Raw genomic sequence first — 10,295 nt, forward strand, 5'->3', positions numbered from 1 at the left:
GACCTGCCGCCCATCAGCCTATTTTGACAACCGATGCGCCCATTAACTGATTTTGACAGACGTTCTGCCCACGAAGAAAGGTCGTCTGCACGACGTTATATAAAGAAATACAACGCAATGTATTGAAATCGTCCCCACTTTGAGGGACCAAAATATTCAGATTTTTTTCTAATTTAGTACCGAAAGCGCCTCTGCTGCTAGCGTGCTAATCATTAAGATAGTTCTTACATGCTCAGAAATCATTTGTCAAAGTTTCGGTCAGTTCGATCCAATGCCCATAAAAAAAAAAGTGTCTTATTCGATTGGGCTGATTTTTTTTGGGGGGGGAGGGTTTGCTTCACCTTAATTTTTTTTGTATATAACTTTTCTGTACATTACACGTGGAATTTTCTACTTCTCGACTTTCTGAGGAAAGTAGGCAATTTCGGCCGAGTTATCTCACGCAAGGAGAGTTTATCGCGACACCAGGCGAGGCCATTTCTACTGCACCTAACCGTACCTACTCGGCTGCGTATCTAGCCGAGTTCTATGCATATGTATGCACATGCATGCGAGCATTTATGCACCCGAGGTACAACATATGCATTCGAGCGGTGCTTTCACTTTCGGCAAGAGCACCTGCGCCTCGAAATATGCTAGGATGCGAACGTCTGTAGATCAGCGAAATTCCTGGATTTTCGGCCATTTCAACTCAATTTCAAAATGAAACTAGAAATTCCCACGCAAAGAAATCTTTTAAAAAATTCAGAATTCCCTACACATAGGAATGAAAAATATTAAGGATTTATCACTTGATAACGAATTAATTCTTACGAACTTTAAGGTGATATCATATCATAGTGGCATCTGAGAAGTCAATTGTTCGCCATATTTTTCTCCGAACCTGAGTGTAGCGAATCATTTAAAACTTTACAACGTGAATATGGAGTCTATAAGGAAGGTCCTGGCGCTCATGAAATTTCACTTTTATAACAAATTTTGAAAATGTCTATGAACAAATTAAAAAAGAATTTTTAAATTTGAAATTTCATGAGAGTAAGGACCTTCCTCGTAGCATCCATATTCACATTGTACAGTTTGAAACTATTCGGTACACCCAATTTGAAGAAAAACTTCACCAAACCTCTTCGACGCCACTTTCGTATCACCTTAAGGCCTTATCAGCCTTATAGGACGGATGGACCAAAAGATGCCGACATCTTCTTCCTGATTAACTCGAACAATTCTTCGCATCCGAAGATCGATAAGCGACTATCCGATGGCCATTGATTCATAGATCGCGATACTATAGATCCTCATTAGCTACGTCGCTCTTTCCTGGATTACATGCTCGCTTCGATGTAATTCTCGCTGTAACGCAGATAAATCCTTCGACGTCTCATCCAATGATTAATGCAGACGCTATCGGCTGTAATCTTGTAGACGATAAAACCTCGTGTTAACACAATGCCTCGGAAATGAGGGTAAAAGTCTAAATCGCATTCGATAAGCAGTGATCAATTTTGACACGCTTGTCACTCTTATCGCACTCGAGCGGGTACTTCTCGATTCAATTAGCGAAATCAATTCCTTTTCTCCTTGCAGGCGTGAAAGGCCTTCTTTTACGGTTACGTACTTTACACTAATGCCCGTCTCGCCTTTATCGCGTACGTGTAGGATCGCTTCGCTTAACAGACTTTTTACCGTGTCGCGTAGGTAAAGTGTCATTTACACGCAAGTAAGTGCCACTTAACGCCGAATGCCCTCCTCGTACAATTGCATTCTGACGGACATGAAGAAGTTGGCTCGGAATATAGAATATAAAATGCCACATTTATTACCCTGTTAAAAATATTCATCAAATTCATACGCTTTTTGTACATAAGGTTACAGTAAAATTAAAATTGTCACGCCTTAAAAATGCCCCAGGTACACATTCGTTATAAATTTCTTAATAAATTTATGATTTTTAATGATGAACCCGAAGAAGACATTGTTTTAAAAATATTCATGAAATTCCTACGCCTTTAGTACACAAGATTAGAATAAAATCATAAATTTTATGTTCTGCAAGTGAAGTAGGACACGTTGAGTATAAATTTCTCTGTAAATTGAATGCAGAATGTAAAATGCCTTATTTCAACACGGTTAAAAATATTCATGAAATTCCTACGCTTTGAGTACACAGAGTCATAATAAAATCATAAATTTTATGTTTTAAATATGAAGTGGTAAACAATTGAATATACACTTTTAAAGAAATCGATAACTCCATGACATCGCGTTTATAATCTTGTTAATAGTAAAAAAATTAACACACCCGTGTACTAAACTTATAACACACGTTACGTGTATTAGAAACTTCTAACGAAATTGTTTCAAAACTATAAATTCTTTCTTCTTAACAGTGTAATCACAGTTCCGTCGTTGAAATTCTACTTGTAAAAGAGTAAATGATTTTCCAGCGCCTGCTCTTGCATCGACATTTTCCAGGCCCGAGTTTTCCGCTCGTCGCCGAAGTCATTCCGCCTTTTACCGTGCATTCATTAAACTGGAATGTAAAATATCGTACAATTGCGTCGATAAGTCGCACCAGCCGCATTCCGGAGTTCTCATAATCCGGCGTGTTACGCGGAGTTTCTAAAATGAATGATCGCTGGCCACATTTAGGCTTTTTTGCGCTCGTCATCGGAGCGACTCCACCTTCCACGAGGCCCTCGTCGTCAAATCGCAATTCGCAATGCCGTAAAATTTCGCCCCCGAACCGCTTCCCACATTACGCTTTCAGAAACGAACGTTTATGATAAATTATCACTGACAAACGGCCCGGCTCGTTGACGGACTTACTGATTTCCTCGTATTTTACCGCTCGTTAAGCCCGGGATAATAGCCGGGAAATTACCTCACCCGAAAATCGCTGTCCCATATATTTTTTACCATTTTCGTACCCTTATTCTATGTATCCGTGTTATTTAAAAGACTCGTAAATCATCGGGGCAAATTCACACCTTCTAGGTCGAGTGCATTACAGAGGCGGAGGTGGAGTGACTCCGAATCGAGAGAAAAAAATGACTACACATAATAACGAAAAATCGTTGCGATAAGTCTGTGGCAAACTTTTTACCGTGCCGCGTAGGTAATGTGTCATTTACACGCGAGTAAGTGCCACTTAACGCCGAATGCCCTGATACGAGTATATTATATATATATAGAATGACCCTTTTATATGACCTTAAGTGGGCCTTTCTGCGCGACATTTCGCAGTCACTTTTGGAGCCTGATTTTCTGGGGCCTTTTTGGACCTTTTAGGACCTTTTTCGACGTTTATGCCGAAACGAAAGCCTCGGTGGAAGGCGAATAGACTCATTTTATCGGCGGCCACATCGCGCGAGAGCTGGCGAACGCGTCGCCACACTTCGGCTCACGTAACCGATTCGATACCGGTTTTTCGTCCCAGCACCGAGCTCACTTATCCTTACGCGAGTTAGCGGAGAAAGGAGAGGGATTATTTTTAGCCCGGCATATCTTTGCGCCCTTTTTCCGATCTCTCTGGTGGATTTTTTGCCGCCAGGGAAAAAGGACCGGCAGGAACCCTTCTCTCTTTCGAGAGCCGCGGTGAGCCGCCCGGCAGCTCTTTCATCGCGCGAAACAACCTCCTCCACCTCAACCTAGCAATCCGCAAAATTCCGAAAAACCGGAATCGCAACCTGGGACCTCGCAACACCGATTTCTCATTCACCCCTTCACCTAGAGTACGATTTAACTACACGACCTAGCGACTTGATTTAATAAATTCCCGATTATTCACAAGAATTTCCGATTAATCAGACTGCACTCGAGCGGGTCGGCAGGATCACTTTTGTAAATTCAATACTTTTCGCGGGAATTTTATAATTAGTGGACAAACAGCTCAAGTGCGATCTAAATGCACGACTTGCCAGGACTATTTTTCCAATTCGCAATTTTTCACGGGAATTTGTCATTAATGGCCGAACGGCTCAGGGGCAATTCAAGTGCACGACTCGCCAGTAGAATTTTTCCAATTCGCCGTTCTTCTCCGGGATCTTTAATTAATACTTTGATGTCCTCTAGAGAAAGCATCGTTTTAGGAGGAAGGATGAAGTTAACGAATCCCCTGGCGATATTTAATCCAGGAGATTCGTCGGTCCCCGGGGTGCCTAGTCGCTCTTGCGACACTCGAGTGTATTTTCTAGTCGGCTAGAGATCGTCTTCGTTACTTTCGACTTGGGCAACGCTGACAAATCGATCGTGTTCGATCGTCGGACGGCCGCGTTCGCGATGCGGTCCATCTCCCTGCGGTGGGAAGGAGCATAGAGAGACTATCTTTCGCAACGAGACGCTACCGGGCCCGACTAAGCGATCGGTTACCTACTGGCACACTCTGGGAGCCGATTTCGATCCGGCGAGACCAAGTCCGCCGAAACCGAGTGAAGGAGAAAGCGACTCCTCTCGATCGGGCTCGAATAATTGGAGGAACAGAGAAAATGGCCCGGGAATGTCGCTGAAACTTTACGGGCGCGTATTAACCCGGCGCATAAAAAAGTCCCATGGGAAACGGATGGCCCGCACTTTCCCCTAGGTTTAAAGAGACAATAAGATCTAGAGACTTTTACTTCTCGATCATAAAACAAACCTCCACTCGGTTGAAAAAAATTATTAAATCTCTCATTTAATTTTCTTTTCGTCGATCGTGAAATTATCGCGCAATTTATTCTGTGCATTAATCTATGTACAGGGTGATCCACTACTGATCGTCCACCTTGTATATGTAAACCCCTTATACAAAATGTGGTATTACAAATATCATTTTATCGACGCCGATTTAATTTTGTCAACGTCTTTCGTATCACCGGAAGGCGTGGGTGCCATTTCTCGGGCAACATGGCCGCGCTTGGGCGTTTAGGAAATCCTTGAGAATTTGGGCAATTTGTGAAAGTAAGTGTATTGTTTCCCCGCTGGAACGATTCCTACGAGACTGGTGGAATGTCAATGACGGATTACGAACGCGTAACCCTTTGAGAGCGGCGCCCGAAGAGACTCCGCTTTCCCTCGCGAGCTGAACAGCTGACGACCGTCATTGCTCTCTCCGGGTCCCTTTGCTACTGTTATTCCGCCAGCCGGAAGTCTCTTGCAGCTTAGAACCGGTGAAGAAGAGCAATGGCGTCGATTAATGACACCCAACCGCGAGCTATCTCCCGAGGAACGAAATTACACAATTCTTCTCACCCTTTTTCACCTCGCTCCAGTCGTACATTTTTTAAACGAGTGTTCTTACCTCAAGAAGAAAATTTCACTTAACCAAAGAAATATTTTGTTCATTCAATTAATAATAATGATCTGACTGAAGCTGGAATAAATCGGGTGCAACGTTTCTTCGGAATTACTACAATTTCTTCGCCATGGAATAGTCAATATCTCCCACTGATAGACCTTAATCACATTCCAGTTACTCGATCTCCACTCATAACCACATATTTTACAAAATCATCGAATAAATTCCTATTTCATAAAATAAAGGTGGTAGTGAAATAATTGAACGGTAGTAATAAGAATCTTGTTTTACCAACTGATTGGAAAAAATGCATATCTCTCACAAAATACAGGTACCCTGAGATAAATGATTGGGTGACCGAAACAAATATACATCATCGACATGTATATTTCCTCAATCATATCCAATCGGAGGAAATAATTATTTTGTTGAGAAGAAAAATCGATAGTGTAGATTTAACCGAATTTTGTTTACTAAGTCTGACAATTCCTAGGACGTATTCGATCGCCGAATTTTGCTGTCGCAGTGTAGATTCCATTGTGTCGAAGAACTCTTTTTTTCCCCAGTTTAAGAATGAAATAGCTCGAAAGCTGTTAATGAGATTTATCAGGGGGAGAAATCGGCGATTCAAAGCAGATCGGTATTTTTTATTTCCAAGACCTGGAATACCTGGACACGCATTCTCGGATGCTGGATGCACGGCTGCATAATTGGACGCGGAGGCTGGCCGATTAAATGGCAGAGCGATTTCGAGTGATTTCTAACCACTTAGAAAGTAATGTGGAAGTGCGAGAGAGGGTCGTACGTGATCTCGTTGAGAGCTGGGAAACCAGGGTCCACCTCGGCCTTGTCTTCGGAAACTCCGTCTTGATCGGCAAGACTCGGAATACAATCCGTGCGAACGAATTTAATTACTAACTCAGCAACGAGCGAACTGTAAAAATTCCTGGAGCCTCGTCGAGCGACTCGTGCACACGAAAGTGTTCCTGAAGGTGTTACGAAAGGGCCATTCTATACGATATCAAGACGTTAAAATAATAATAAACCATTCCCCCAAACTGGGCGCACTAGATATTAAAAAACATTACCACGTAATCATGAAGACCCTAACGAAGGTCTTGAAACTCAGGAAATTTCATCGCTTGAAAAAGTAAAAGTGTTTCTTTTTTGGCTCTTGACCGGGACAGATAGAACTTATTTTTCGAAAAATAGAATATTCGCGAGTTTCAAGACCTTCGTTAGAACCTCTATATTAACCTGCTGAAGCTTCAAATGATTCGGTGCCTTTATAAATGTTTTCGCATTTTGATATGTACATAGAATGACCCTTTCATAACACCTTAAAAAGCCCTCGAGCAAATTCTAACGCGCTCGCAAAGTCCCCCGGCGAGTAAACGACACATCCTGGCGATATTTACGAGCCATCTCTCAGTGTGTGAAATTACCCAGTTGAATCCCACTTGACTTGTACGCCGCAGCCATGACACCGCATACCCACGCGCACGAGGACGCGGATTTTCAATTAAAATTAAATTTCCCTACATTCCCTGAAGAGCGCCGCTCGAAACGCGAGTCTCCAGAAGAGACAGCCCCGAAGAACCACCGAGCTCTTCATTAATATAATCTCATATACTACGATATAAATTAACAATTACAAATCCTAGACAAGGTGTCACAATGATCTGGGATCGACATCCTCGGTATAAACTCGTTTTCGATAAAAAAAAAAAAATCCAGGCGTCAGGATGACTCTCGAATCGACCTTTCTTTTCCTGTTCTTTTCTTTCGGGCCACCTTTTATTACTCTCCGTTTATTTTTAAACAATTTTACGGCTTCATTGCTTAACTCGATTAAGTAGAAAGTGTTCGTCGAGCAGCAAACGCGACATTAAAATGGAGTTCCTCGACCCCGGTTAACCCTTAAACGGAAATTGGGTCATTTTGACCCACCGACGTCATACCATAAATCTGCACAAAAAGTATAAATGTCTCTCTCTAAAAAACATATTCACATTTCTTACGGGCCATAATTAATCGAAAATGTCTGAGAGTAAAAGTGGTTCAAAATTCGTGGTATCATGAAGTCAATGTTCGTTGAGATCTGTTCTCAAAGAATGAAACCACGGAGTCTATAAAATTATTATTAATTAACTGTCGGAGAATATGTTAAAGTGCGAGATTCATGGTATAAAAACGTTGGATAAAAATTGCTCAATTTCTGTATAATCTGTTTAAAGGCTGGTCCCTTTAACCGAGGCGTTGGAAACTCCCGTTTTCATGAGTTATGGTTCGTTATGCCTGCTTAAAGAATTAAAACTAAACCACCAGAAAAAAAAAGAATAAAGAAAAACTAACAAAGAATATGAACTCAGCTATTAGAGAAGAATATCCTTCGCCGACACTGACCTTCGTGGTTCGTCGGAAGTTCCCCTCCAAGAGGTTGCGCAGGTTCGGGTCGGATCCTATCCTCGGGTCTCCCGGGTCGCCTCTACCGCTTCTCCAGGGAATCCGGCGTCCAGGAGCATGACTCCGGACCCACGCAAGTCGCGCAGGTGCACCCCGGGCCGCAGGGCCCGAGGGAGCCTCCCGAGGCCGCTCGTAGGGTCTGGCCCGAACTCAGGGTGAGACTTCGCGGGTCACCTGGCGCACCTGGTCCGGGCATGCCAGGTCGCGGCCTTTTCGCGGCCCCTCTTCGCCTAGTCCCGATGGTCCCGGTGGTCCCGGCTATCCTGGTCCTCCGATCGACGTTCTGCGGCTTCCTGGACTCCGATTTCGGTCACTCTCGAGCCCTCGCGGACCCTGCCCGCGCCCTTCGGGCCATTCCTTGGGCCGACCACGAACCTGCCGATTGCTGCCAACACTCCGACACAGGGTCGCGATTCGAGCCGGCTACCTCGCCACGGGGAAGCGCCGGAGAAACTGAAGAGTCTTTGCCGACCTGCCAGACAACGTGCTCGCTGCCTCCGGACCTCCTCTCCATGACCAGGCCCGGCTGGAGAAGGGAAGCGCGAGGCGCCCGGGTCCACCTTGGAAGTCTCGCCGACTCATTTTTATGCTTTTCCTTCGATTGAAAATCCTTATTCCCTTAAGATCACCTGCAATTAGACCTTTTTTTTTGGGTTGAAAATCGTCAATTTACCCATAGACGTAGAGATAGTCAGTATGGACCTGGAAAGTTGGAATTTTGGAAAAAAGAGACTTGTTCAAATATAAACACCCATTAAGAGATTTTTCGAAATTCGACCCCTACAAGGTGAAAGTGGTGGCTGAAATTTCAGGTCCTCTCGAAAATCGTTAGATCTAAAAACATGAAATTTGGCAAAAATACTCCTTGTTCTAATCTGATAGATACGTATAAGACGAAATTTCGATTTTCATTTTTCGATTATGGGATTTTTAACTATGGGGTGGTAGATGGTTCAAAGGGTTCCTGGAAGCTGAAATCGCATGAGTTAGGATTTCATCGGGAACGTATATTGCGACAATGGAATCTTTTCGCGATACGCGAAGTAATGACGATCGACTAGTGATTTTCCAAAATCCATATCAAAAAGAAATGTAAAATTGTGAAATTCATACATCAAGTGTCACCGTATCCTTTAACGATTTCCTTGTTTCCACTGCGGGTATCGCGCATGTATCTTTTATGCCGTATGAAGAAATGTCTGGTATCCGCATTCCGCAGCTCTTGACATTCGAGATCCGGCACCCGAGACGGAGAAGTCTAGCTATAGATCGCAGGGTTTATTTATTTTTCCTCGAGATGTGACCATCGATTACAAGAAGGGTCTGGAAAATGCAAGTGCAGCCTGTTCCAGCGATTCGATTCATTTCAATTCTCGCTTACCGCTTCGGAACATTGAAAAGAAGGGAAATGACAAAATTACTCGGTCCAATGACAACGAGCTGTCAACTTGAAAAGCGTTACTGACCGACTCGGCTATGGAATGGCTAACGAGAGAACGGGAGAAAATTAATCGAGTCAAGCCAACAAAAATTGAACGACTATAAGAAATCGCTCGCGATATGTGCAAGTGGACATTTGCAAAAATACATTTACCCCTTTTCCCCCTCTTAGGGGTTGAATTTAGAAAAAAGTCCCTTCTTAGCGAGCATCTATGGTACAAAAGGAACATACTCCTCAAATTTCACGTTTCTATACCCAGCGGTTTCGACTCGACGATGATGAATCAATCAATGAGTGATATTTGCCTTAATATATACAGATAAAGATAATTGCAAGATTAAGAAAAAATCCAGGATTCCTCCAGAATTCCTGGAGTCCTTCGAGACGTACTTCGGGGGCAACGGGAGAGCAAGTGGACGAAAAATTGTGAAAATTGTGAAAATTAGATAAATGACTCCGTTTCGACGATGATGAGTCAATCGATGAATGATATTTGCCTTAATATATACAGATAAAGATAATTGCAAGATTAAGAAAAAATCCAGGATTCCTCCAGAATTCTTGGAGTCCTTCGAGACGCACTTCGGGGGCAACGGGAGAGCAAGTGGACGGAAAATTGTGAAAATTGTGAAAATTAGATAAATGACTCCGTTTCGCGACAAGCCTAACGAGAGTGCCGTGTCAAAGGAGAGAGGACAAAAAACGTCCATTTGAAAACACGAGTGCGAGAAATCACGTAACCCGAGGCTTTGGGGCACCTTGGGGTAACTTCTGGTTCTTTGGGCGGTAATTTGCGTCGTTAAAACGCTAAATTGCTGGGAGGGGAAAAATGACGAAATTCCTGGGCTCGATCGAGCGACTCGCTACCGGTCGGCCCGAAAAGCGGCGCCGATCTCGTCTCGCGATCGCTAACGAGAGAACGGGAGAAAAGTAAGCCAGCTGGGCTGGCTGGCCTTCGCGTTAGCGACGTCGACACCGTCTCCGTTCACGGGCTGAATTCGTTCAGACTGCGTTTCGATCGGGGCCGATTATCATGCCTTTACGACTCGCTGATCCGAAACTGCCAGGGCGGAGGGTGGCTCGTCTCAAATACGCCTAGCGGAAAAGCTAACATAA

The 10,295-nt window shown here is 43.7% G+C and overlaps 1 protein-coding gene across 2 annotated transcripts in view; it reads right to left on the bottom strand.

Annotated features, from left to right (window-relative positions):
* LOC105704229 (serine-rich adhesin for platelets) overlaps positions 1–7,818 on the bottom strand; it is a 30,866-nt gene extending 23,048 nt beyond the window's left edge. For both annotated transcript variants that reach the window (XM_012433283.2, XM_012433282.2), the window contains exon 1: positions 7,679–7,818. The gene's annotated coding sequence lies outside the window, so the exon portion shown is untranslated. The remainder of the gene's footprint in view (positions 1–7,678) is intronic.
* Between the last annotated feature and the right edge of the window lie 2,477 nt (positions 7,819–10,295).

This window comes from Orussus abietinus, unplaced genomic scaffold (genome assembly GCF_000612105.2).
Source record: "Orussus abietinus isolate OABI.00-Male unplaced genomic scaffold, Oabi_2.0 scaffold7, whole genome shotgun sequence".
NCBI lineage: Eukaryota > Metazoa > Arthropoda > Insecta > Hymenoptera > Orussidae > Orussus > Orussus abietinus.